At 37.3% G+C, this 22,505-nt stretch overlaps 2 long non-coding RNA genes across 3 annotated transcripts; one reads left to right on the top strand and one right to left on the bottom strand.

The window, feature by feature from the left end:
* Window positions 1-223: 223 nt before the first annotated feature.
* Window positions 224-2,448, bottom strand: LOC148579324 (uncharacterized). Of its 2 annotated transcripts, none has more exons than XR_015906945.1 (2): window positions 1,831-2,448; window positions 224-671 (listed from the first exon to the last, which is right to left on the bottom strand). It is a non-coding gene; the product is annotated as an uncharacterized LOC148579324 (long non-coding RNA). The 2 variants fall into 2 exon arrangements; XR_015906944.1 differs by having other exon boundaries at window positions 224-530; window positions 1,831-2,334.
* Window positions 2,449-16,551: 14,103 nt separating this feature from the next.
* On the top strand, window positions 16,552-18,015 carry LOC148579323 (uncharacterized). The gene is made up of 2 exons (XR_015907083.1): window positions 16,552-17,591; window positions 17,777-18,015. It is a non-coding gene; the product is annotated as an uncharacterized LOC148579323 (long non-coding RNA).
* Window positions 18,016-22,505: the final 4,490 nt, after the last annotated feature.

Below are 22,505 nucleotides of genomic sequence, written 5' to 3'. Positions count from 1 at the left end.
TAATTAAGCCGCATCTTGACTGTGATTATTTGATCTTTTTATCATTGTCAGTTATGTTTATCTATACCATCTATATGATGTCATAATTTATTTGTCCTTATAATTTAGTTTGATTGTTGTGTAATATGCTGTGAATAGTGTACCCTTTTCTGCGGAGCTCTTGTTATAACTTTTTTTGAATTGTATTTGTTGCTCTAAAAAATAATATATAAATCATTATAAATAAAAAGATCAATATATATCTAAATAGTCCAAAATATAAAGATAATTTATTCTTCAAAAGAAATTAAAATAGCCTAATTCAATCCGTAACTATTTTAACTAAATAAATGTGTTAGTTCTTGAAAGACACGATTACGATTAATTAAGTTCTAATAAAAAGTATCATAAAATTCCAAGTCTGAAGCAGATCACTGCATCTTTTTATTCCAGTCAGCTACAGCGAGCTCCTTTATCATATCCTGCTTCAAGTTGTACTCGCCATACACCAAATCCACCGTCAGTTGCATCCTTGAGTAATTATTGACATTCTAACAGACATTAACAATGATATTAGATAATTGAATAAACTTAACTTCATAAACAATGACGTTTTTCTTGCTCATGTCTTATCGGGTCTCCAATAGTGGTTGAGGACCATCCATTGAGCGATCCAAATATCATAGTCATTCCTTCGCCACAATTCAAGGCACACATTAACAAAACAATATAATAAAAGAACAAACAGCCAGAAAATTAAATCTGTACTTTAAAAATTCACATTTCTCAAAGAAGACCTTCACCTATAAGAGACTCTTTTTAAAAAAAAAAAAAAACAGGATAAAAGTTTAGAGATATTTAATCTAAATAATTGGTTTGCCAGTAATATTTTAAATGGATCAAAGTACCCAAAGCTAATAGGAAAGACAATGACAAACAACTTCATCTTTGTAAAATAACAAATAGAAAATAAAACTGAATACATTTGAAGAATCAATGTTATTTAGATATCCACTAACAACTAACAAGGTATATCCTTGTTTTGATTAAGACTTCTTTGCCGCTGCCCTTTATTCAATAAATGAAGATAAGAATTGGAATGAAGACCAAAATACGACCATTAGCAGGTTGAGACGTAAATAAAAATAGGACTTCTATTTAAAGATTCATCAAGTTGCTTATATCTTTTCTGCTATGGAAGAGTTTGTCTTCCTCAATCTCTAGCAATTTCCTCAACTATTTTTCTTCATTCACAAAATTATATTCATCAATATAACTATGGTGTATCTAATGTATTGGATATGACTGAGAATAAAACTAGCACATATAGCTAGCTAGTAGCTTGCAATTCTATCATGTTCTGCCTCTCTCCACAAGTGTTTTCTACTTGTTTGTATAGTTTTATATTTATGTCTTATGTTGATTATGGAGGCAGCAGCTAGTTGATGCTCCAAGTATTGCTATAAATTTATACACAAGTTTAATGTTCAAGCATAAATGTTAGGTGAGATTCATAAATTATTATATATATTCGTACATGTCAGATTATGTATTAAATTTATGTTTGTGTGAAAATTTTCTATTATAAAATGGTTCGTATTTTGATTTCTTGTTCTAATAATGTGTTAATTATGGCTTGTTGATCAGCTGCTTCTATTGCTAACTCAAACCAACTTATGTCATCCATCAGTAATTACCAAATACAGAAGAATGATTAAGTTTTCCAACCAACCCCCAGTGTCATGATTCCAAACCCAAATACTTAATTAGTAATTACTAATTCACACATGACCTAAATGTGATTTCAAAATAAAGAGAAACTTCCTACAACACTGACTATTAAAGTATTACCTGTTTGTCGATAGGCTTGGATTTAGGCTTTGCATCTATGTTGTCAGCAGAAGCTGCAGCCAAATTCTCACTCTTTGGAGATACTTGTGGCACCAGCTGTGATTCCAGCAACAGTGTTGCTTTCTTGATCAATCTTATCTGCTCCTCTAAAGGAAGCTCCATTTTGAAATTGTCAAAGGAGACATGTCCATCTCTATTTAGTTCCAACAATTAGCCTTGGGACCGGCTACTTCTCCTGCCGGCGACGACGAGCTCAGGGAAGGCGTGCGAGCGCGACTGAGTGCGAGACAGTGACGACTGACGACATGGAAGCAACTAGGACCTTGGGTGCGAGACCGGAGACGAGAGAGGAAGAGAGCTTGAGATTGCGAGAGCCAGTGAGCAAAGAGATGAGGAGCTCGAGCTTCAGTGAGAAAGGGAGAGGAAGGAGATGCTGAGGGCTAGATTTTTTTTCTTTTTTTGGGTCAGCTTGAGAGGTTATTGAGAGATTGGGCTTATTCTTGGGCTAGGGCAAGGGGATAGGGTCCTAATTATATTTTTAAATTTTTAGGGATTTAAATGTCCGCGAAACAAAAAGTTAGGAATGTATTTATCTTTTTATCAAAAAATTTAAACATGATTCGGTTCAGATTGTGTAAATCGATCGGATCAAATAGAGTCTAATAATTATAATGTGAATAATTGGATTTATTATTGTTGCTATAATAAACCGATTTTGTTATGGTTTATTAAAAAATAAATTATTAACCGGTTTAATAAAGACGTCCAATAATAACATGACACATATAAACGTCTTAAAAAAAGATATTTTTAGTGTCTCTATAAAAGTGGTTCCCTCCTCACTAAAGTAGTGAACTCAGCTTCCATTTTGTTTATTGAATTGAGAAGTGTCCATGTGCCTAAGTCGTTTTGTGTATCCACTAGACCAATTAATTTATCAGAATGAGATTAATTATAAATAAAATATGATTTTGGAATGTTAACCTATAATATATCAACCCCTTATTTGATCTTATTCCAAATAAAACTAAGTAAAAATATCGTATATTGACTCTTTAAAGAATATTGAAAGGAAAAAACAAATAAATCAAACCAAATATAAAATTTTTGGTTAACTTTTAATTAGCAATGTACCCTATAACAAGATATATTGAAACATAATAGAATCTTGATAATGAATACCATGCAAGAAAGAAAAAGAAAACAACGAACCAATTGTTAGGATGATTGACCAAGCTAACTAAGTTGGCTACACAGTTGTGCCAGCTCAATTAGTTTTTCTGTTACTTGCTATTAAAGTTAGTTATCACTCTGCACTATATAAATACACACTATTGCACTTGTAATACTAAATTTAATGAAAAATATCTAGATCATTCAGCTTTTTTCTCTCTCTCTTCCCTCTTTCTCTTTGTTTGTTCTTGAAACTGATTGAACCTCTGATACCTCACATGGTATCAGAGTTGTAGTTCTGATCCATGGAAACTCCTTCTGCAATTTCCACCACTTCCATCAACAACGCTGCGATGTCGACAATGACTGCAATTGCTAGCTTTCCAGCAACAATAAAGTTAGATGAAGACAATTTTAAGGTTTGGAAACAGCAAGCACTAGCGTGCATCAAAGTTAATCGACTTTAGAGTCATCTCACCAGAAACACAATTCTACAAATGTTCAACACTGAAGCAGATAGAGAACAAGGTAAAGTGTCTTAAGAACTCTAAAATTGAGAGCAATGTAATGAATGTCTTGTAGCATGGATGCTCTCCTCCATGAGCAGCAACTTTGTAAACAAGATAATAGAATGCAGCTATGCACATGAAATTCTGATAAACTGCTATTTTACGGTTTATTTTGCACTGAATTGAGTGGATTTTATCCATTATTCTCACACTTATTCATAGAATTCACATGTTTTACATTTTCCTTCCTAATTTTGTGCTATGATTGAAAACATGTTTCTTTGGCCCTAAATTTGCTAATTTTAATCCTCTCTTATTACCATTCGATGCCGTGATATGTTTGTTAAGTGTTTTTAGGGTTTATAAGGTAAGAATGGCTTAGAGGATGGAAAGGAAGCATGCAAAAGTGGAAGGAACACAAGAAATTGAAGGAATTGCTAAGCTGTCAATCCTGACCTCTTCGTACTAAATTGATCATAACTTGAGCTACAGAGGTCCGAATGAGGCGGTTCTAGTTGCGTTGGAAAGCTAACATCCGGGGCTTTAAAAGAATATGCAATTTGCTATAGTTTCCATGAAGTTAGGTGATGGGCACGCGTCGCCCATGCGTGTGCGTCACAGGATCAGCGTGACCAGTGCAAGAGGAAGGCGACGCGTATGCGTGGATGACGCGTACGCGTGACGAGCGCCACGTGCTGCAAATATCAGAATTCGCTAGGGGCGATTTCTGGGCTGTTTTTGGCCCAGCTCCAAACCCGAAAACACAGATTAGAGGCTACAGAGGGGGGAATCATTCATTCACACACTTCATTCATACAATTTTAGGTTTAGATGTAGTTTTCTAGAGAGAACAGTCTCTCTCTCTAGGTTTTAGGGTTTTTAGTCTTGTTCCTTCTCAATTTCAGAATTCTACCTTGCTTTAATTTAGTTTTCTTCTATTTTTATTTGTTCTAGTATTTTAGTTCATTTACTTCTCTTGTTGATTTCTTTAATTTCCCAATTTAGTTTATGAACCATTATTGTTACTCTCAATTTTCATTAATGCAATTTTTGTTTCACATTTCTTATTGTTCAATTGCTTTGTCATTGTTATTTCTTTGCTTTGGTTGGTTTAGATTTTGCTATGTCTCGTTAGTTTTCTATGTTTTTATGTTATGCCTTCCAAGTGTTTGATAAAATGCTTGGTTTGATTTTAAATTAGATTTTTATATTCTTAGCTTGGATTGATCAATTAGAGACTCTTGAGTTATCAAAATCCTTTTGTTGATTGGTGATTGAGAATTGCCAGTTGGCTTAGGCTTCACTAAATCTAGTCTTTGATTAGGACTTGTGAACTTAAGTTGATTTTTCTCACTTGACTTTCCTTCATTGTTAGAGGTTAACTAAGTGAAAGCAAAAGGCAATTACCATCACACTTGATGATGATAATGAGGATAGAAATTCCAATTCTCAATCCTTGTTAGGACTTTTCTTAGTTGTTATTTTATTTTCCTTGTTATTTACATTTCTTGTCTATTATTCCAAAAACCCCAAAAATACTTTTCTCATAACCAATAACATAAACACTTCCCTGTAGTTCCTTGAGAGACGACCCGAGTTTAAATACTTCGGTTATTTTTATTGGGGTTTGTACTTGTGACAAACAAATTAAATTTTGATTTGGATTATTTGTTGGTTTAGAACTATACTTGCAACGAGATTTCATTGAGAAATTCTTTACTGACAATTTTCCTCCGTCAAATTCTAGAAGTTTTATAAGAACACTTTGGTGCATGAATAAAATCCAGAATCAAGATGCTGAAATCTCAACTCAAGTCAACCAAGAAATAAGGCTTAACAACTCTAGAATATATTGCAAAAATAAACAAGGTAACTGATTCTCTTGCTGCGTTTGGAGCACCACTGTCCAGGGAAGAATACCTAGATTCTACACTAGAAGGTTTAGATGAAGAAATTGGCTCCTTTATTACTATGGTTAATTCAAGATCATCACACATGACAATTAGTGAATTTGAATCACAACTCCTTGCACAAGAGGAAGTGAATGAAAGGTTCAAGAAAGTTATCCTGAGCTTACCACAAGCAAATTTGGCACACAAGGAACCTACTCTGGAAAAAGAAAAAGATGAAAACTCACAATATGAAGGTTACAATCGAGACTACAGTGGCAGAAAAGGTCGAGGGTGGTCCTTTTGAGGAGGAGGCAGATCAACCTAGTGGCAAGGGAGCAGACCCCAATGTCATCTCTGCAGTTGAGTGGGTCACACAGTCTGGTAGTGCTATCATCAATTTGATCAACATTATCAAAACCCACACCTTCACCAGTCCAATGCTCCCCCACCACCGAATGCGGCATTTCACTACCAGCAGTAAGTTTAGCACTCACAACATCCAGGAACAAGTCCAAACCCTCAAGCATACCTCACTTCTGCCGCAGATCAGGGTTAGTATTCAGATTTAAGAGCCTCCCATCACATCATCTTTGATCAGATGAATCTTTTTAATGCATCAGAATATGATGGTCCAGAGCAGGTACTAGGAGGTTATGAAAAATGTATGACCATTGCTAATATTGAAAGATCCATTATGCATTCATTCATGTCTAATCATTCCTTCAAACTTCAGAATTTGTTACATGTCCCTAGCATATGAAAGAACCTTATCAGTGTAGCAAAGTTTACACTAGACAATAGTATATTCTTTGAATTTTGGCCTTACCTATGCAATGTAAAATGTTAAGAATCAAAGAAGATTCTTCTTCAAGGCAAACTTAGAAATGGATTGTACAGATTTGAGAATGTTCAAATCCCAAGATTAATTTGCATAAATAAAGAAGAAAAGAAAGCCCAAGATGCTGCAGTCTGATTTAATGCAAATGTGGCTATAAAAAGCTCTAACAAAGATAACATTGTCCCTAGAAATAAAGATTCAATATACAGTAGTTGTAGGTCTCCACCAATAAGTGAATGCAGTAGCAAAAATGTAGCAAATGCCAATCGTGAAAAGCATGAAAAGTGTGTTGATACATGTGATAGTGAAAACTTGGTTACATTCAATAAAAGAAATTGTTTTCATCATAATGCTATGTGTACTGATATAGTTCTTAATGCAAAATGTCATGTTACTGATTTTACAAATACAAAATGTCATTCTACTAATTCTGCTTCCACAGTTCAAGGTGCTACTCTATTGCTGTCAAATTAAATGAAGCTACCACTAACAAAACCAAATTTGCAGATATTTCCAAAGAACTCAAGCTAGTGTAATGTTGAGTTACCAAATAGAAAATACAAATTCCTCACTCAACCTATGGCACTACAGACCTGGTCACCCTTTCCACAAAGTCACCTAACACATACTGTCCAAACTAAACATAACAACCTCAAACCCATATCCTAGCCCCTTCATATGTCATGTTTGCTACAAAGACAAAATGCATCAACTACCCTTTAGTCATTCAACCACACTGTACACCCATTCCCTACAACTTGTCTATTCCGACCTATGGGGACCAGCCCCAATACACAGCCAATTCGACTTTAAATTCTATGTTAGCTTCGTAGATGCCTTCAGCAAGTACACTTGCACTTACCTTTTGTAAACCAAATCACAAACGTTCCAAGCCTTCTGTCAATACAAAGCATTTATTGAAACCAAAACCTGTCACAAAATTCAATCCCTATAAATAGATAATGGGGTTGAATTTATATCCAAAGCCTTCACAAATTTTTTCACTACAAATAGCATCACTCATAGATTAACTTGCCCATACACCTCTCAGCAAAATGGAACTGCTGAGAGGAAGCACCGACATCTAACTGTAATAGCCCTCACCCTCCTAACCCAAGCCTCTCTACCCATTTCTCTCTAGAATGAAGTCATACTAACTGATAGATACTTCATCAATAGACTCCAAACACCAAGCCTGAACTACAAAACTCCCTTAGAAATTTTCTTTGACCAAATTCCTGAGTACAAATTCCTCAAAGTCTTTGATTGTGCATGCTATCCACTATTGCAACCCTACAACCAACACAAATTCAATCACACATCTGAAAAATATGTATTTCTAGGCTATGTCCAAAACTAAAAAGGTTATAAGTGTTTAGCTCCCTCCGGCAGAATCTACATATCAAGAAATGTCTTATTTCATTAGTCTGAATTTCCATATCCCACAATGTCTACTCACATCCTAAGTCACAGTCAATATGAGCCACAGTCATCAACCATAGTCCCACCCACAACATATCCCATTCTCTACAGATCCAATCCACCCGAAGACATGCATATGCATACTCAATCTTCCTATAATAGTAATGATCTATCTGCTTTAATATCTTCTACATCTATTTCTCGTTCCACTAATATTCTTCCAAGTGCAGGTTCAGTTGAGATAGTTTCCTTAGAGGTTGTAATTGGCCCCAGAGCACTACCTTCTTAAACTGCACCGTCTGCCTCCCATCTGGTTGAAAACACCCATGCCATGCAAACTAGGAGCAAGAGTGGTATCTTCAAACCTCGAGTTTTCACTACTGTTGCGTCTAAACCCAATGATCAGTTGGCAAAGTCGATTACACAGGCTCTTGCCAGTGCGCAGAGGAAACAAGCCATGGAAGCAGAGTATACAACTCTCATGAGGAACCATACCTGAAGACTTGTTGATGCTTCTTTCTAGCATGTACCAATAGGTTGTAGGTGCCCTGATGGCACCATACAAAAATAGAAAGTGAGGTTAGTTGCCAAAGGCTTCCATAAAAAACAAGGAGTAGATTATGATCAAATTTTCAGCCTGGTTGTGAGACCTGCGACTATAAGAGTTATTTTGAGCTTAGCTATCTCGAAGGGGTGGAAGATTCACCAATATGACTTCAACAATGCTTTCCTCAATGGCAATTTTCATGAAGATGTCTACCTAGTCCAGCCCGAAGGCTTTACTTCCTCAAATCGCCAACAAGTTTGCAAATTGCAGAGGTCCCTCTATGGCCTCAAATAAGCTCTAAGAGTTTGGTTCACAAAATTAAGTTCCACTCTCCATAAATATGGGTTCTCTAGCACTAAATCTGATGTGTCTTTGTTCACCAGGTTTACCCCAACCTCCTCCACCTATATTCTTCTGTATGTAGATGACATCCTTGTCACAGGAACTTCTGAGGCTAAAATTGCATTCCTTGTCTCACAGCTTAACAACACTTTCTATCTCAAAGACCTTGGTGAAATGCATTACTTCTTGGGCATTGAAGTCAGGAGAAGCCCCTCTAACACCATCTCCCTACATCAAACAAAATACATTAAAGACCTGTTACAAAAAGCTGATATGAGTGCTGCCAAGCCTATGCCTACACCTATGACCTCAAATTTGAAACTTTCTGCCTTTGGAGATACCATCTTCAACAATCTGACGCTGTACAGATCCATAGTTGGTGGTCTTCAGTATGCCACTATCACAAAACCAGCAATAACCTATACTGTCAAAAAATAGATCAATTCCTCCAAAATCCTCTTAAAACTCACTGAAAAGCCGTCAAGAGTATTCTCAGGTACCTGGCTGAAACATTAAATTATGGGATGCAATTTTGAAGCACTTCAGGTTTTTAGATATATGGATTTTATGACTCAAATTGGGAAAGTGATGTAGACAATCAAAAATTCACAAATGGCTTTGACATCTTTCTCAGATCAAACTTGATCTCATGGGCCAGCAGAAAACAAGTAGCAGCATCTCAGAGCAGCACAGAAGCTGAATTTAGAGGAATTACTTATACACTTACTGAGATCATGCGGCTGCAGATAAGTGAAATCATAATGTCTTGCTCCATCAAAGCTTTAATCTTCTGTGACAAGCAGAGTTCAGTACTACTCTGTGCCAATCCGATCTTACATAATAAGTCCAAACACTTTGCATTGGATCAATCCTTCGTCGGAGATCAGGTGGCCAAGAAGGAAGTCTTTATCTAACACATTCCAGCTCAAGATCAACTTGCTAACACACTCACGAAATCACTTTCCACACCTACCTTTTTCAAATTCAAAAACAAGCTTAAAGTATACAAAATAGACCCTCCAGCTTGAGGGGACATGTTAGGATGATTGACCAAACTAACTAGGTAGGCTACACAGTTGTGCCAGCTAGATTAGTTTCTTTATTACTTGCTGTTAAAGTTAGTTATCACTCTGCACTGTATAAATAGTTAAATACACATTACTGCACTTGTAATACTAACTTCAATAAAAAATATATAGATCATTATGTTCTAGCTTCTTCCTCTCTCTCTCTTTGTTTGTTCTTGAAACTGGTTGAATCTCTGATACCTCACACCAATGATGATATAGCAAGATAATATGAAAAAGAGCCTAATAAATCTTAACTAGAACAGAGATGAATGCCATGAAAAAAAAAACAATGAATGACCATCAAAATCTTAAAAATATCTTGATAAGAAAATGTTAAATAGACATCACCTCAAAAAATAGAAAAATCAAGAGTGTCTTGAGAGTTAGTTTTTTGTTTTTGTCAACATCAAGAGAGAGTCTTGAGATTAGTTTCTTTTGATGAATAAATGACCATTTGTACCCATGAGAGTTCAGAACGCTGACATTTATACTCATCGTAGATGAAAATTAACTTTGTACCCATGCAAGATTGCCACCGTGTGACAAAAGTAGCCTGTCTTGGATTGGCTCTTACTTCGTGGTTATACAACCCTACGTAGCTCTCCGAACCTCCCAAAGCCCTATCTACGTGGATGTGAACATTTTATATGAAGGTAGAAAGGGCCTTATGCATGAAATCAAAACCCTAGCAACTTGTCTTCCCCAATTCGAACCATACCCCCAAAATGAAGTATTGCTGAAATTCAAGTGCACCCAAAGAGTGAAAGAATTATCTCGTAACCCCAGGAATGTCTTTACGCAGATTTAACTCTGTTGCAAATGATGGAAGTTGTAGCAGTTCTTCAAGTTCAAAGAAGATAAAGGAGAAGAAGCTCGACGACAAATGTTTCTGTGGGAGGGATGTTATGTTGATGGAGTCTGGCACGATTACGAACCCTAATAGATGGTTCATCAGATGTCCTCTATGGGCAGTAAGGGCCAGACACTGTTGTTGTTGAGGTGAGAAAATTATTTCTGAGTTTTAGTTGACATTTTAGGGCATTTTTTTAAGACAATAGACTACAGATACTTTGTTTGAGTGGATGAACTTGAACAAGGATGGGAAGGCCTGGCAAGATGTTTAGCCAAGAGAAAATCAGAGCATTCTTATGCAAGGCATGATGATGGATTGACTGTCACTGCAGCGGGGGAAAATCAGCAAACATCCTCAATGATGGCTAGGAAGATAAACAAATTTAGGGTTGAAATTAGGGGTGAAATTAGGAAAATTAGAGTGTTGATTTTAACTATTGCACTGGGGATAGTGTTTTGTTTGTTCTGTGCATTATATTTAGTGATGAAATTATAAGACATGTAAAATTGGGGATCTTTGTGCATGATAGTTAAATTTTCTCCTGATATTGGTATGATATGGTTTGTTTCTAATCTATACTGGTTTCTTTACATGTGATACATTGATGTAGATATGCAAGCTTTGAACTTGTTGCTGCAATCTGAAATGATTTTGATAACGCTTATATGTAGACAATACTGTTGAAAATGGACATGAATCTCTCTTTTCTCCTTAAGGATCCAATAATAAGTTGTATCCGTAAAATAGTAACCTGATGGTTTTGCTTTTCAATATATGAGTTTATTCCAAATTAAGAACAAAATGATGTAACAAGAGTGATACCAAAAAAAGGCAAAAGAAGGCAAGTATATAGATTCTGTAACAAGAGTTTGTTCCTTATATATATAGATGCTGCAGGTTTCAAACATTGTGACATAAGCCAAAGAAGGCAAGTATTGGCAACTCAAATCACACCCTCAAAAAAAGCATAACTAAGTCATATCTAAGACATACCATGAAAGTGAATAACAAAATACAAGATTTATGTATCTTTCTAATGTATACCAAAAACAACAAAAAGCAACCATAACTAGTCTACGAAATTGGGGTTGAGTTACTGCTCCCACTTGAGATACCATTTTTTCCTCCGCTTGATCCACATATCCTGCCTCGACCTCTACCTTGACCTCTCCCTCTAACAGTTGTGCCTCGGCCTCTAGTAGTTGGAGTCACAACTCCATATGTGGGCATGAATTGCATGAACCGGGTGCTTGTCCCTGCACTAGCACCTTACAGTGGATGAGGTATAGTTTGAGAGTTGTGTGTGGAAGGAGTTGTAGTTAGCTGGTTGTCAGGTGGTGGTGTCCTTGGCTGCTGTGTTTGTCCGGTCGGAGGCGGTCGCTTAACACTTCTCCTTTTAACTTGTTTTCTGGTTGTTGCATTGTTTGTTGGAGGTTGTGGTTGTGTGGTTGGTGGGGGAGGCATTGGTTGAGGCTGCTGCATTTCAAAGAACAATGCAGTCATTATGACACAAGTTTTACAAGGCAGATTAACAAAATGATTAATGCACTGCACTTACTTGTGCAGTGTGGGCTGTTGCGGTTCCATTTCCCTCTTCAGTGGCCTCTTGTTTAGCCTCTGCAGCTTCTAATGTCTCTTTCCAGTACATTTCAGCCAGTATATCCTCATCCTCATCATCTGCAGGTGCTTGCAGTGCAGAACTCCCTTCACCCATTGCTTCCTTCCTCTTTTTACAACTTCCCTTATTGTGACTAGCCTAAGGAAACAAGTATTATTCGTAAACTCAAGTTAAATCACATGAATCAATAATTATAGAATTGGAAGAATTTCACCTAGAATTGGACTTCCATACCTGGAGGCAGTACTTGCAGATAATAGTCCCAATCCTCCTCGCTGTTATACGAGGGTCACTCTTCTCTTTAGGGCCATCATTTCTCTTGTCTCTCTTGGTTGTAGGTCTTCCGATTGGTTTTCTGTACCGTGGTGGAAGAATGGGGAGGGTGTCAAGGTGCTCCCAGAACTCCTGGCTTGGAACTGGACGCATGGAAGTCTGATACGCTGCGTTGTATGCACCCATGGTGAGCCAGTTGTGTGCATACTCTTTGGGCCTTCTGTTCTGGTAAGCCAAAGCAGCACAGGCATGTCTACATGGTAGCCTTGTGATTTGCCAAAGTCGACAGCTGCATGTACCTTTGCTAAGATCCACACTTACCTTCATCGGCAGACATTGCACCTCATACACATTTCCTGCGTCATCTCCGGTAGGCAGAGGCCTCCATTTGTTGCTCTCTCGCTTCTCCCTTTCTAATATGCTCTATTGGGTTGGGGCTAACCTTCTGCTGTACCCAACCAAAGCTTTTTGTTCCTAGCTATAATCCTCATTACGTAGCACCTCACTTCCTCCAACATCATAATTATCGGCTTACCCCTCATCTTCTTCACCTTGGCATTAAACATCTCGCAATTGTTGTTTGTGTAGTTGTCCATCTTGGGGTATTCACTAAAGTGAGCTCTGCTTCATTGTTTAGGGCTTATCTTTTCCAAGTACTCCCAAGCCCCAGCATTGATCCTTTTTAGTCTCTCCATGGCAGCATTGAAGTCTTGTGTTGTGGTTGCCTTGGCACAAGACCACATACACATTTTCAACTGCAAGTCACTCCATTTCTTGCGAAAGTTTTGCCATATATGCATTGCACAGAATCTGTGGTTGGCATTTGGGTACATTTCTTGTACGGCCGATATTAAACCCTGTAGGTATGCATGTAAAGTAAATGACTATCAACATAGAATTCAATATGTAGCTACCAAATTTGTACCTAAACCAGATTCCAATAATCCAATATCAGTGACATTCTAAAACAGAATTCAATATTTAGCTAGCAACTTCTTGGCTAACTAGATTTCAATAATCAATGTGGTTAGTGAAATTGTAGAATAGAATTCAAAAAATAAGCTAGCAACTACTTGCATAAATCAGATTTTAATAATCCATGTGGTCTTTGAAAATGTAAATTAGAATTCAATAATAAGCTAGCAATAATTAAGTAATGACCTTTCAATGAAATTCTAAAATAGACCTGAACAAGTCCGTACATCAAATTTCAAGACAGGCCAAAATCATAACCAAATTAAGACCAACTATCAGATTCCCTAAACACATGAATCAGTTGTGTATATCAGATTAAGTTCAAAAATCATAAATTCCAATCAGACATAGATCATTATAACATATTTTAATGAGACAGAAAAGGTATTAACTTGCCCTAACAGACTTAACAAGTAAATATGCACAAGTATCTTCTGCATATCTGACATGAAGTTAAACCCGTTAGCTTGAAAATCTCCCACATCTTCCTAGAGTATCTCTAAAAATTACTTCCAACTTTCTTTGTTTTCTGATTCCACAATTGCATAGGCAATAGGATAGATATGATTATTTGCATCCTGTCCTATTGCTGTCAGTAACTACCCCCCGTAATACCCTCTAATGGAGGTCCCATCCAACCGTATAAAAGGCTTACATCCACCCATGAACCCTTTCTTGCACGCATCAAAGTAAACATAGATCCTCAGAAAGATAGGATTTGAAGCAGGCATAGGATTTGTGTGTATCCTTATTGTCGAGCCAGGATTAGTCTTCAGTATCTCGTTAACATAATCACGAAGTCGTCCATACTATGAAATCTCAGAACCCTCAATCCTCTCCTTTGCCTTCTTCATAGCTCTGTAAATTTCCTTCTCATTGATTAGTATATCATACTCAGATCTGAAGTATTGGTCAGCCTCTCTCACTGTCAAGTTTGGTTGAACTCGTATCCTCTCCTCTAGCTCATCTATGACCCATTTTCTATCTGCTGACTTACAGTGATTGTCCTTACTGCAGGTATGTTCATTTACAAAGGTCTTTACCTGATAACTTGCTGGAAATGTTCTCTTGGCACAGTATATTTGCCAAGGACAGTCTTCATCATAGCATATAGCCTTCGATCTTGTAGAATCACAACGAGTAAAGAATATGCTCCTTCCAATATTGATATTAAACTTTCGGACAGCCTTCCTGAAATGGCTGAGAGTTTCAAACTCCATCCCCAACTCCAACCGCACCTGGCTAACCGGGGCATCAGCATTGCTTTGAGGAAAAACTGACGTATGGTCAGTATCTTCGTCACTTGCTATGCTATGCAATTCCTTTGATTCATAGCAATGATGTCCAGGATTTTCATCAGAAAAATCATCCTCGTCAACGGGGACGTAGAAGGTTGGTGGCTTGTCCGGATCGGGGTTTGGGATGAAAGACTGCCCTGTAGGGGGAGGCCTCTTTGTTGATCTCCTCTTGTTCACCTTTGGCCTTCCCTCAATCTCATATAAAGGATTGCTCTGATTACTTTGGGGAGTCCTATTAGAGTCAGAGGGTGGGACTGACTGAGGGATTGATTGTGAAAGTGGATTCCCATACGGCTGTGGGATGTATTGGGTTAGTTGTTCTGGTTCAAGAGGTGCAGAGACATTCGGTTCAGAAGGCGGGACTGGGTCTGAACAATCAGTGTGTATTGGTTGCTGATCTTCTTCAATAGGTGGCTGGGAAGGTTGGAACTGAGTTGATGGTGGTTGATCTGGTAGGACAGGTGTTGGGGGAAGCTGAAAAACTTGTCCTGCCTCATCAGATACTGAAAGTAGTGGATCTGCTGTCTCCTGGGGCATACTGACATTGTCCTCTTTTTGGGCCTCAATTCCAGCCTGTTAGTGTGCTTCATAGTCCTCTTCCCTTCTCTGGGCCTCACTCCTTTTTCGGTCCTCCATCCCAACTTGCACGTTACCTACAATTTCAGCATCATCCTAATCTTCCACTACTATCAATCTTCTTTTTAGACTCTTCTTTGGAGTTGGAACCCTTTTAGCACAGTGCTTTACTCTCATCTTTGATGGAGTCATATTGTTCTCCTCAACTAACATGGACTGATCCACCGGATGCTCTGTATAGACATTTATTTTGTTACCGTTCTTCACAGCTACCTCATACATTCTAACTATATCCATATCAAACCTTAGGTCCCTCAACCCATCATCAAGCTCCTTCCCAGGTTCCAGCCAGAAAAAATTAGTAACAAATGTATATCTAATGTCCTTCAGCAAATCAGATACGAAAAAACCATTCAGGGTATCAACATTAACCCTCTCGATCTCTGTGACTTCACCACCAACGTAACTAACCTTCCCACACGGCCCTCTCTTAAACCGTCCTCTATGATTAATACACAATGTTATATAGATGGTGGCCATTTCTGAAAGTGAAATTAACCAACACATTCTAAGAAAACATTATATGTTACTACACCTAACACAAACCCTAAATCAACTATTTTAACAATTCTCAAACAGGATTTGATATGGTAATATAATCTGTCTAACTAATGGCAATGACATTTGAAATTAATCAACATTGGCAATGACATACCTCTACTCTCTGCTGACCAAAGGGAGTGACCTCTGCGCCGTCGACGACGAAAACCCTGGGTTCGAGCTCTGCTCGCTAATCCTTGCACGTTCCTCTTTCACGTTTTCGTACTGATCGCTTGCTACTGCTCTGAACGTCTTTTCCGAGTTGGGAATGATAGCGGTGAAACCCCTAGCTTCAGGGTGATGGCTTGGGAGTGCTCTAGACGTCTTCTCCGAGTTGGGAACGAAGCGACGACCTCTACTAGGGCACAGCAGAGTCTCCCACAAAATGTTCTTCAATCTCCCAACCCTTAGTAAAAAAAATTGTTTAATTCCACATAGATAGGGCTTTGGGAGGTTCGGAGAGCCACATAGGGTTGTATAACCACGAAGCAAGTGCCAATCCAAGACAGGCTACTTTTGTCACACGGAGGCAATCTTGCATGGGTACAAAGTCAGTTTTCATCTACGATGGGTACAAATGTCAGCGTTCTAAACTCTCATGGGTACAAATGATCATTTATTCTTCTTTTGATATTAATAAACCTTCTTGCACTACCTTAGTTTATAAATAGTAGTGCAGCCCTTTGTACAGTTCGGGAAAAAGTAGTAATACACTCAATTTCTTCATAATCATTTGGGAATAGATAGTTTTATTGTTCTCTAATATTCTTGGCAACACTTTTCTGTTCACTCTTTCTTAATCGTTCTGTTCTTATTATTCAATAATCTTCACATGGTATCAAGAGTTTGAGATCCTTGGTTTTCTTTTCTTTCTTTTCAATGGCCTTTACCATTGCTGATTCATCTTTAAACTCCAAACCCCTTCTTTATCCAATCCCAGATAAGTTGAATGAAAACAACTTTTTTACATGGCAGCAGCAAGCACTATTTGCAATCTTTGGTCAGAATCTTTAAAACCACATCCAACCCAATCAGCAACCACCTCAATTTGCCACTGATGCTGATAGAGTTGCAGGCACTGTTTCGACAGCATACACTGATTGGAATCTGCAGGCTTACAATCTAGGTTCATGGCTTTTAGCATCAATGGATGTCTCTTTTTGGAATCAGATGGTGCATTGCTTCTTCAACCAAGATCAAATCTAAACATTTCAAATAAGAACTCAAGACTATCAAGAAAACTAATCTTTCTGCTTCTCAGTATGTAGCAAAGATCAAAGGAATAGTTGACTCTCTTGTAGCAATTGGAGCTCCAATCTCACATAATGATCACATAGAAGCTCTATGTGATGGTCTTACCGAACAATATGCTCCCTTTGTTATTACTGTGAAAGCAAAATCAGATATGTACACAATCAATGAAGTGGAAGCTCTTCTAAACAAAATTCTTCAACTCTTGCTCAAGTGAATTTAGCTCAGTCTTCACCATCTGCTCCAATTTCTTTTGGCAGAGGCAATTATGGTGGTAGAGGAGGAAGATTTAACAGAAGGAGAAGAGGCTCTTGGCGATTAGGAAGTAGACCTTTCAAATCCTCCTCCACCTCCCAGCTCCTTTCATCAACCTTCTTCATACCTAACTACACCTTCTAGCATCTTTGAATCTTCATGGTGCCCAGATTCGGGTGCTTCACATCACTTGACTAATGACCCTGCAAATCTCTCTTCTGCATCAGATTATCAAGGATCTGATCAGTTATATGTTGCTAATGGCACAGGTTTGCAAATTTCACAAATTGGAATGACATATCTCACTAACTTTGAAAACAATAATACTTTTGTTTTGAAAAACATTCTTCATATTCCCCAAATCACTAAGAATCTCATTAGTGTATCTCAATTTTGTTTAGATAATAACGTTTATTTTGAAGTCCATCTGTTTGTTTGTCTTGTTAAATCACAGGTTATCAAAGACATCCTTCTATAGGGACATCTTAGAAATGCCCTCTATGAGTTTCAAGGCCTCACTTTAAACAAACTTGTTCATAATATTTCTGCATATCATGCTTCTGTAAATCAATGTAATCTTGCAATTAAAATTTGGCATCAAAGGCTTGGCCATCCTTCCAATTCTGTTGTTAAAGCTGTGATGCAATCTTGTAATGTTCCTTTTAACATCAATAAGAATGATTTTTTCTGTAATGACTGCTGCCTTGCTAAAATGCACACATTGCCCTTTGCTGATTCTAACACCACGTATAATTCTCCTCTAGAATTAGTGTATGTTGATGTATGGGGACCAGCCCCTGTGACTTCTAGATCAGGCTTTAAATATTACATCAGTTTTGTGGATGCTTTCACTCGTTATACCTGTTTATATTTGCTACACTCCAAAGCACAAGTTTTCCAAATTTTTGTTCAATATAAGACCTTGCTTGAAAAACAAACTGGTTCATCTCTTAAAGCTTTGCAAACTGACAATGCAAAGGAGATTCTCTCCAATGCTTTCCAGAATTTTTTACAGGAACATGGCATCATGCACAGACTCTCGTGTCCTTGTACTCATCAACAACAAGGAGTTGTTGAAAGAAAGCATCGACACATAGTGGAAATAGGACTTTACCTCCACATTTTTGGGAGGATGCCTTTTTGACAGTAGCATCCCTCATTAATCGCCTTCCCACAGAAGTTCTTGCTATGAAAACTCCTTATGAATTACTACATCATAAAAAGCCTGATTATAGCATGCTCCTGTGTTTGGCTATCCCCTCCCTCTCCCAGCATCATCCACTTCTGCATCACCTCATATCACTCATAATAAATATCCTATGGTCACACGCTCTAAAGCTGGGATTTATAAGCCTAAGGCTTTTTCTGCTGTTGCTCCCGACTTCGATTTGGTTCAAAATGTTCCAAGCACAACTAAACAAGCTCTAACTTGCCCTTACAAGATTCAGGCAATAAAGGAAGAGTATGAAGCTCTTCTTCAAAACAACACATGGACACTTACTCCATTACTACCAAACTCGACTGTCCTTGGCTGCCGCTGGGTCTATGCTATTAAATGAGCTCCAGATAATTCTATTTTGATGTGGCCAAGGGCTGTCATCAAGAGCATGGTGTGGACTTTGATGAAATCTTCAGTCCAGTGATCAAACCTACAACTATACGGACTATTCTCACTATTGCTTATCAAAAGGGCGGTGTTTAAGACAATTTAACTTTAATAATGCCTTTTTAAATGGTGATTTACATGAAACTGTGTTTATGATTTAACCACCAGATTTTGAGAAAGCCAACTCAGCTCTTGTCTGTAAGTTAAATCAAACCATCTATGGCTTGAAACAGGCACCCCGAGCCTGGTACACAAAGCTGAGAATGACTCTTTCAAAGTTTGGTTTCTCTTCTACTCGTGCTGACCCTTCTTTATTCACTAGATTTACTAACTCCTCTACTATTTTTCTCTTAGCATATGTTGATGACATAGTCATCACTGGCAGTGATCCTAATGAAGTGAATTCTTTAATTTCAAGTCTGCATTCCTTTTTTCTTTAAAAGATTTAGGTACACTGCATTACTTTCTTAGTCTTGAAATCTCCAAGCTATCTGATTCAGAACTTCATATATCTCAACATAAATATGTTAGACATTTTACACAGAGCTAGCGTGTTGCATTCTAAGCCAATGCCTACACCTATGGTTTCTACACTTAAATTAACAACTACAGGTTCAGACTTGTTTGAGGATGCAACTCTATATCGATCTATAGTTGGAGGACTTCAATATTCCACTTAAACACATCCTGAGATTGCTTTTGCGGTGAATCATGTGAGCCAATTCATGCACAGACCTCTCCAACACCATTGGAGTGCTGTCAAATGGATTCTAAGATATCTCTCAAGTGTAGTTCCACAAGTCTTTACTTCACTAAAAATTCTGATTTTAGAATCCTTGCCTTTGTAGATTCAGATTGGGCTAACGATCTTGATGATAGAAGATCTACAGGCGAGTATTGTGTATTTTTGGGCTCCAATCCTGTGATCTGGTCTAGTAGGAAACAAAGTTCTGTGAGCAGATCATCCATCGAATGGAGGTCCTTCTCCACAGAAGAGGATCTTGGTTGATGTCGAATTTCTGTTGTAAACGGTCCACCATACAGAGAACCGCTTTTCTTATTTGATTCAACATCTTTTGAGGTAAGAAGAAGACGATGACGATGATGATGTTTCTACGTGTTACTTGACAACAAACAATAACTGTGCATAACGGTTAAATCTTTCATCACAAAAATAGATAGAAATTCAAGTGCAATTATTTTTATGTATAATTGAAAACTGTTAGATGATAATTTAGTCAAATTTATTAAATTATTTAACAGTTCTTAACTATTAACTTTACATGAAAATAACTACTTGTAAGCTTTTACTTGTAAGAGAAATGTCTCATTTGAGAAAAACAGCAAACACTAGAGAGAAGAAAAGAGAAAAAGTTATTTTTGCACATATACAAAGTTGTTTCTGTAAATTGACCATTCACTACACCACATTTGGCAAATAGCAGTGGTTATGCAGTCGAAAACCGCTGCCAAACGGATAGCAGCGGTTGATAACCCGTTGGAAGATAGCGTGTGGCTAAACCTTTAGCAGCGATTAATAGTAACCGCTGCTAAATGGTATTTTGCAACGGCATAGTTTTGCGGTGGTTCTATCCGCTACGAAATCATAAATAGGACTGCTTGGAGATGGCAGCGGTTGTTAACCACTGCAAAATGCCATATGTTGAAAAGTTTTGTTAAGATATAGCAGCGAATTTGTAACCGCTGCCAAATGTAGAGTTATACTTTTTTTTTAAATCCGAATTTATAACAATATATGCCAATTCTTTTATTCCTTATACGTTCTTCCACTAAGTTGCTTTAATTTATTAAAACAACTAATAGCCAATCAAACTAAAACACACAAAACAGAACAAAAATATATATATGCAAAAGTGAATCATTATAATAGTAATTTGAATTTAGTGCATCGATGTTTGTAAACTACAATTAAATATCTCAAAAATCATTAGGACAGTGAACAGTTAAAAAATATTCAGATTCCAAGATTTATCATTCAGATCATTAGTACCAGCACATCATCTTGCATGGGATGAGGTCGGTACACTTCTGAAAGAATCCAGATCTGCAGGTATTTCAGGTGGCAAATTACCTCCTTGTTGCTGGATTATGTATCTTAACAAATTTTTCATTGTCTTCATTTTTGCCTTCTCCTCTACTGCCTCTGCCTCCATTCTCTGTCTCTTTGCCTTTTCTTCTGCTGCCGCTGCCTTGAGTTCTGCTGCCATTGCCTTAAGTTTTACAATTTTTATCTGATACTCCTCAATCTGCACACCGAAGTCAGAATGCTGTGGAATGTTACGAAAACACTGAGTGGGATATGGACCGAAACCTAGTCCACGAACTCTTCCTGGGTGCTCCTTTTCAAGCACTTGTGCAAGGGAATCATTCTGTGAAAATTCCTTACTGGAGGCGTCTTGGCTCTCAATATGTTCAATTACTTCCTGCAGACATGTGATATTCAGATTTACACTAATTTAAATTCAATGGTATTAATTGCAAAAAGAAATTTGAAAAATTAAAGAACATGATTTACCCCAACAACACGCGCATCTTCATTCATATACGAACCATTATTCTTTTTATGACTCATGGTCCATATCTCTCCTCTACCAATAGCCCTTCCCTGTCAGTGCTCCTATAACATTCATCAAGACACAATCATATAACAGACAACACTATATTACCAAAAACAAGTCAAAATTCTGAAACTGAATTTAAATTAATTACTTTTTCGTGTCTCTTTCTTGCCATTATTTTAGAACCTCCGGTATGTGTGTACAATTGCTTTGAACGATTAATGATATTTTTTCTACACTTCTCCTACGAACAAAAAGACAAACATAAATATTATCGGGATAAATTACTACAATGTTAATGGTCTATAAGTCAGCCATGTACAACTTCAGAAAACACAAAAAATGATAAGGCGAAGATATCTTGGGTAGTAGGTTTTCCACTATCACAATAAATTCAGCATATTTAGTAATAATTCATAATGGTTTAAAATCGAATACAATGAAATACCAACTCAATATTTGTTACTTGTGTGTCCTCCTTCAACCGATATTCAATAAACCATTTCCAGTGATTTGCATCTATTCCTGATGGCTTACACTTAAGGTTTTCCTCAAAAGTCAGTTCTTTGTCATAAACCTTATGGAACAAATGATTTCTTGTGTTCCTCCAGGATCTTCCTATTCTTTGTACAATCCCCGCTTTATTCTCCCTCTTCCATCGTCCTCATAGTGAAAGACTTGCTACAAATAGTTCAGATCATAAGATAACACAATGAAGATGATAAAGATCTTATATTAGTGCTTTCACACCGTCATTGTAACCACTTAACTTTAATTCCATATCCATTCTACATCACAGAACTTTATACACGAGTGATCAAATAAACACACAAGCAAATATGATGGAGAGCTTTCCACCATGAAAACTTTATCCTAAAGGCTAAGTTCAAAATGCAAGTTTCACAACCAATATAACCATATAAAGAGCAAGAATCACATCTAATATAAGCATGCCTAATCACATAAGGCCACATAACTTGGTTCACATAAAGATTAAC

This window comes from Arachis ipaensis, chromosome B10, assembly GCF_059453495.1.
Source record: "Arachis ipaensis isolate K30076 ecotype BB chromosome B10, ASM5945349v1, whole genome shotgun sequence".
Classification (NCBI taxonomy): Eukaryota; Viridiplantae; Streptophyta; class Magnoliopsida; order Fabales; family Fabaceae; genus Arachis; species Arachis ipaensis.
This window is presented reverse-complemented; position numbering and strand designations above follow the sequence as displayed.